This window comes from Anser cygnoides, chromosome 26 (assembly GCF_040182565.1).
Source record: "Anser cygnoides isolate HZ-2024a breed goose chromosome 26, Taihu_goose_T2T_genome, whole genome shotgun sequence".
Lineage (NCBI taxonomy): Eukaryota > Metazoa > Chordata > Aves > Anseriformes > Anatidae > Anser > Anser cygnoides.
In genome coordinates, this window is record NC_089898.1 from 1950297 (window position 1) to 1956751 (window position 6455).

General features: G+C 51.3%; 1 long non-coding RNA gene across 1 annotated transcript in view; it reads left to right on the plus strand.

Annotated features, from left to right (window-relative positions):
* LOC106044423 (uncharacterized) overlaps nucleotides 1-6201 on the plus strand; it is a 111228-nt gene extending 105027 nt beyond the window's left edge. Inside the window, exon 4 of the long non-coding RNA XR_010826633.1 lies at nucleotides 2037-6201. This is a non-coding gene — a long non-coding RNA (uncharacterized lncRNA). The remainder of the gene's footprint in view (nucleotides 1-2036) is intronic.
* Nucleotides 6202-6455: the final 254 nt, after the last annotated feature.

A 6455-nucleotide genomic window follows, 5' to 3' on the forward strand; every position in this document is an offset into this window, starting at 1 on the left:
ACTTAATCTGAGGCGCAGCCAGTGCAATCCAAGTCAAAAGCAGTTTATACCAATGTGGCAAAAATTTGGCCCGTAAATTTTCTTTAGAGCACAAGGATTTCGAGCACGCCTGCCCTAGATTAAGCCGTGTCCTTGTCAGTCTTGAACTGGAGAGGAAATAAATCCCTCTCTTTTTTTTTTTTGCCTGCCCTACCTGGCTGTAAAACCAACACCTGGTCAGACCCAAGCCCTGCCTCTGTTTGGGCTCACCTGTGGCGGGTGGCAGAAATGTCGTTAGCGTTAATTGCTGCTCATACAGAAGGGAAACTGGGGCTGGGAGAGAGACGGGGAGGGCCCAAGGTTGCTGCAGAGCCCAGAAATCAGCCAGGGGGAATAAAAACTGCTATAGCAGGGGCAGTGCCTGAGAGCATCACACCGCCGCGGCCACGCTCCTATGGGGCTGGCGGCAAGTGTAATTAAAGGCTTCGTTACCAGCCGTGCTCGCGCCCGGGCAGCGGGGAGGCGCGGCGAGCAGCTGGGCCACCAAACCCCGCTGCGCGGCTCCGCTCCCCTCGCTTCACCGGTTTGTGACAAATTTACAAATCCTTTAAATACGGAGAGCTGAGCGTCCCCCCCCCCCGGGAGGGCCAGATGGCTGCAGCGGCGCTGGAACGGCGCTCAGAGCAGAGGGAGCTTTTTGGTGGCTAATGTCTGCGTGCGCTGTGGGTGCCGGGAGGTGCTTCATTAGCGTGGGGCACTAATGAAGTGCCCTCCTCCTCCACCTGTCCCTCTGCGCCCCATCCCGTTGGGATTTGCTTTATCCCCGTTGGGGCCGGGCTGATGCACACGGGAAGAGCCTCGGCGAGAGGGCAGCGGGCACGCACGGGGCACAGATAAATCCAGGGGTAAATGCGGGGACGGCAGGCTCGTTGCCCATGGCACAGGAACGGTTGCCCAGATTGCTTAACAGGTTGCCCAGAGAGGTTGTGGATGCCCCATCCCTGGAGGTGTTCGAGGCCAGGCTGTGTGGGGCCTTGGCCAACGTGATCTGGTGGCTGGCATCCCTGCCTAGGGCAGGGGGTTGGAACTTGGTGACGTTCAAGGTCCCTTCCGACCCCAATCATTCTGTAATTCTGTGATTTATAACGGGTGCCTGCCTGGTGCCAGCTCCTGCCCTGTCCTCCCGGCCCCAGCCCCGCTGCACGTGTCCTGTCTCGGGCTGAGCAAATACATCCCATTGATTTTTCTCAAAATGTGATGCGCACACAAAAACCAACGTGTGTAAAATGTGTCGGTGTTTGGGGGGAACAATTGCTCTTCTTGCCTGCCCCCAAAAAATCAATTGTGAGAGCTTATGTAAAAATACAATGGCACTAAACTCCAAATAATTAGGTGATTGTGCTAAGCGAACATCTTATTTAAAAATGGCTCAGCAGTACACGTCTGCGAGACACAATCTAATCAGAATGAACCAGGAAATGTAGCAGTTTCCAGGTGAGTAAGCTGAAATGCCAGAGTCTTTGTATGAAAGGGAGGGGGAAAAAAAAAATAGGGTTGGAAATGACAAGGGAAGGAAAGGAGAGGAATCAGCTACATAGGCAGGAGTAATTGCAACACATTGCCATCATTATTTCTGAGCAGCAAGCACAGCAAAAAGAATGAGGAGGAAACATGAAATTAAATCAAATATGATTACCGAACAAATAGAAAAGGACCAGCTATTTTTTTTTTCTTTTTTATTCTTTTTTTGTGGCGCGCGTTTGGGATTGAGGAGATGGCTGGAGAGGAGGCAGGGGTGGGACAGGGAGCTGGGTCTGCCTCCGTGTCCCTGCTGGGGCCGTGCTGGAGCAGCCAAGCCCTTCGGGTAGGGAAGGAGCAGGGAGAACAGGTGGGAATCTGCCGCCTGAAAAAATGCTTTTCATCCCATTCTCATGCAAATGTCACAGCAATGAAGAACAAGGAAGTTCAGCACAGGTAGCAGGGCATAATTGCTTTGGAACAGATTGCTTTTTGGAAAAACAAACCCCACTCTTTTTCTTTTTTTCTTTAATTTTGAGCTCCCCGGGGCACCAGCTGCTCCTTCGCACCCGGTGCTCGCTGTGCAGTGCTCCCGTCCCCGTGAGGACTTCGCCTCCTTGCCTTGCTCTTGGAGAGAGCCCCCTGGGTCTGTGAAGTTCAGCGCATGGGAAACGAGGTGGCGCATCCACAGTGAGTGACCCTAACCCTAACTATGAGTGACCCTAACCCTAATTGTGACCCGTGAGCAGGGCCAGCTCACGTGTGTGCTCAAGGGACAAGGGTGCCAGCTGCACCCCCGAGGAGCCAGCTGCAAGAGCGTGGACAGCACAGGAGCAGGTTGCAAAGCAGCTACGCACGGCCGTGCCTTTGGAGAGGCTCCTTGAGCAGGGGCATTTGCACAAGCGCTCGCTAAGCCCCCCCAGACCTCATCTCCCCGCTGCTCCCTCCAGATGTGTCTGTTAGCCTGCGTGCGCTGAGCCCAGGTGTCTCCATGCTGGGGAGGTTTGATGGAGCATAGAGGCACAGGCTCCATAGAAAAAAAAACGAGCAGGATAAAAGCCAACCCTGTAGGTGATGTGGGCACGATCATATGGTGGCGTGGGGGAAATATCGAGGATGCTGCCATGAAAATGGGCGCTGCCACTTTTGGGGCAGCTTCTAGCCATAACCAAGACTCAAAGTGCCCGTGAAGTAGGGTGGGAAAGGCAAAGATCCCACCTGAGCTGCCAGAGCAGGCGCCATATCAGTGGTGCAACACGGGTTTTAATTTACTTATTTTTGACCATAAATAGCCAAAAAATAAAAACAAAATTGATCCCATTTCCAGTTGAAATGGGCAAACCATAATATTGATGGTTTGCAATGGATTCGAGATGAATTGAATTCCTCCACCAGCCAGAATCCCTCTTTTAACAGCGGATATATCGAAGCCATAAATTCCCGAGGACAGGATTGGTATGCAATAGCATAATATATCTTCTATTCAATCTTTTATACATTATGCTTTGTCCTGCATTTGGGTAGAAATATTTATGGACTGGGAGATGCTCTTTGAAGAAGTATCAGCCCTAAGGGTCCTCCTGCCGGCCGTGCTCGGTGGCCTTGGGTTATTCGAAGGGATGTTGCAGAGACGTGCGTCTGTGCTGCTATGCAGGGGACACGGATCCAAGGATGCAAAACTTTTAATGTTCAACGTGTGCTTGATTTGGGTTTGGTTTCTGACCCTGAGGATGCCTGGAGCAAGTCAGTGTGCTTCGCAGCCTCTCTGGTTCCCCAAACCCCAAATAATAGCTGTATGGCACGAGACACCCCGGGACACCAGCAAGTCCCTGCCTCTCCTCTCTGCAGGCACAGTAGGGGACTTCAAAACTCATTTTGCTGGATTTTTCTGTGGGTTTCTTTCTCTGCTGTGAATGGGAAAAACACCAAGGAAATGCACTTTAAATCGGTAAACAAAAAGAGGAATTCTCCCGAATCATAATTTCCTTTCATGTGCCTCTGCCTTTAGGCTCCTGGCTGGCAAAATTAAAGAAATACAATTAAACTGTAGCTGGCTCCCCAGTGCCTCTGTGCAAACTAAGGAAAAATACTACTGGCACACGTGGCTAGACTACCAGAAAAAGCACCCATAACTTAGCTGCTTTAATTTAAGCTCCTATTCACATCCCTGGCAGCAGCCAGGAACTGCTCCCATCTGCTGCTGCTCCAGAGTCTTGCATGAAGTGCGCTGGCAGGTCTCACCTCCGTTCCTCATGGGCAGGTGCCAGCAAGCTAAAAATACAGCCCGGAATGACCCGCTTCTTGGCAGCCTCCTGGAAGCCTGAGAGCTGCAGCAAGCCAGGCTCTGGCACGGAGCAGGGCTCCGTTTTTCATTGGGAAAGGTGCTTTTCCGTCGCATCCACCGCGGCACCTGGCTGGCGAAGTCTTCTTGCACGGGCAAGGCTGGCTCCGACAAGAAATGTCCAGATGTCCCCAGGAAGTCCTGGACTTGGCAAAGTGATTGCAACGTGGGGATGGTGCTGCAGAGAAGCTGAGCAGAAACGAGCATCTCCATCCCATGGGAAGCTCTGATGCGCTACTTGGTGCTCCATAAAAAATAGAAATATCTTCCCTTTTTCCAGAAATAAGAGCAGCCCGTGTGCTGACTGGCTTTGCTGGCAGGAATCTGCTTGCCCACACGTTGGCATTGCCCTGCAGAGACGCCAGCCCTCCCAGATTTGGGTTCCTGGACATCTGTGCGTTTTGCATTTATCGGCGCAAATCCTGCCTGGGATGTTGTCCTCCCACCTTGTGCTGCGCACCTCATGCACCCCAACAGGCACCAGATAAATCAGCAGCTGGTCCCTGTGGTCCTGGGCAAGCCGTGCCAAGAAAAGTCAGAGGCGAGCAAAGAACTCAAACCCCATCTCCCTGACTTCTGGAGAGGATTTTATCTCATTAAAACAAACGAGCCGATGACTGTTGCCTGTGTCGACAGGGGGACTGCGCTTCATGATTACACTTTATAAACCCCAAGCTGTTTAGTGCCTTGGCAGATAAGTTCAGCTTTTAAGAGGAGGAGATACAGTCGGGGGGTTGTACATTTAATAGACTCCTCGTGCGTGCGTGCGGCTGGGTGATAACACCACGAGCCCAAGCTGCATGTGAGGCTCCAGTGTCCGCATCACAAAGGGATGCGGCCACCCCTGCCCATCCCTCCAGGACACGTCCCAAAAAGTGATGGCAGGGCGAGAGGGAACCCCTCTGCAAAGGGGTTTCTGAGGTTTCTGAGCCTCGTCCGCATCCAACCTCTTCCCAAAGCTGCTTCCAGGGCTCGTCTCCCCACCACCAGATGTAATGGATGCACATAACGTAAAGCACATCTTAATCAATGTGAGAGATTCTGCTTAAAACCCAATGATTTTGATCTGGAGCCTGACAACGTGGTAATTTATATGCAGCACAGCATAACCAAAGAGCTTGTTATGCAAACACAGACCACTGATTTGACAAATCTCCTGGAAACAGAATTAATGTCTGTATTCTGTGAAAAGATGTAATTTATTTTAATATTTTAAAGACAGAAAATTATATATGCGTACATATGTGTGTATAAATAGAGCCAAACAGAAAAATAAACACATATGCACATGCATCTCTATATATTTACAAATATTTCAGTAGAGCCATGTGAATTGGCGTGAACAGCAGGGAGAGGGATGGATGGAGGGACGGATGCGTGGACAGACGGGTGGATGGATGGATGCATGGATGGGTGGATGGACAGCTATTTAGTGGGTATAGATCATCGTGTTTCGACTGATGTCGATGGGATTATGTTGATTTACACCGGTTTCAGATGTGGCCAAAAGCAGGCAGTTAATTGGATCCATACTGATAGTCTGGCTCTCCTGAACTGCAGAGAAATGCTGATATTACCCAGCGAAGGGCCTGGCCCTCGAACACAATTGCTGCAGACTTTGTGCCACGGTGCTCAGCAGCACGATGCTGAATTGGAAATGACCTCCTGATTATCAGAGCCATCTCTCGCTGTGCTTATTTATGGGCGGCAATAATATTAGTGTAATATTATTGTTGTCCTTTTTGCAGACTGTGCTTTATTTATGGTGATGAGGTAGGAAACACAGTCTGCATAATTGAGGTTTTGATGGAACGAAACATATGTGAGAAATTTCTTAATTTGATTTCAGACACACACACACACCGCTCGCTACCCAGTCTCCTTATCTTCCCGTCTATTTGTCTTTCTCCATATGGACACATCCATTTATCTATCGCTCTGTTACTTCTGAGGCTCCTGCTTCCACAGGATCCAGTTCTTTGCTATTTACGGAGGAGGCAGAAAGGCTGCCGAGAGCACAGACGGGCAGGAAAGATAGCTCCTGCAGGGGAGGCTGAACGTGGGCACGGGGGGAGAGGAAGCTGGGGAGGAGAAAGACACCTCTGGAAAAAAAGAGGAAGAACAGAGAAAAAAGATTTTCTCTTTTTTTTTTTTTTCAAAAAGTTTTATTTTCAAAGTTTGGGGCGTTGAGCTGATGCTTGGGAAACGCGCGGCCCTGCGAGGACGCAACCTGGCAGCGCACGCTGGGGGCAGCCAACGCCGCCTGGGTGTTTTATACCATTTGCATATCTTTTAATGACCTCCCTGTGCTGTTCGATTATCGATAGGCGTACAGGAGCCTTCGGACCGACGGGGACGGGGTCAATACCTGCAGTCTCTGGGCAGCTCACCCCGCCGGGGCCGGCTGCTCGCGGGGACGCAGCTCACGGCAGCGCCCGTCGATACGGGAGCACTTTCCTTCCCCCATCGGGAAGGCTGAATCGATGGGCAGCCATCGATCACGCTCCTCGTGTCCTGAGCCCCAGCTCGCCTCCTTTCCCCCTGCTCCCCCGACCCCGTCCTTATTACCCAGCCAGGCAGCCCCCCCTTGCACGGCAGGCTTTGCCCTGTGCGTGTA